Here is a 377-nt window from a genome sequence, read left to right as displayed (position 1 = left end):
CGGCCTTGTCTCATATTGATTCTGGGTTCAAGAAATCTTTCCCCCACACATCATCTCCAGCTCTTTATCTAGACCTTGAAGCACTTACAGTACGTCAACACTCAAGGCCCATAAAGTCATGGGTATAGGACTCGAATAATAATAATAATAATAATCCTGTACTGCAGTGGTTGCTGATGCCATTTCAAACAGGAGGACAGGCTCATAGTAATGTTTGGAATGGAGCAGTATCTAACAGGAGGACAGGCTCATAGTAATGTTTGGAATGGAACAGTATCTAACAGGATGACAGGCTCATAGTAATGTTTGGAATGGAACAGTATCTAACAGGAGGACAGGCTCATAGTAATGTTTGGAATGGAGCAGTATCTAACAGG

This window comes from Salmo trutta, chromosome 21 (assembly GCF_901001165.1).
Source record: "Salmo trutta chromosome 21, fSalTru1.1, whole genome shotgun sequence".
NCBI classification, from domain to species: domain Eukaryota; kingdom Metazoa; phylum Chordata; class Actinopteri; order Salmoniformes; family Salmonidae; genus Salmo; species Salmo trutta.
The sequence above is the reverse complement of the archived record's forward strand: the minus strand, read 5'-3'. Positions refer to the sequence as shown.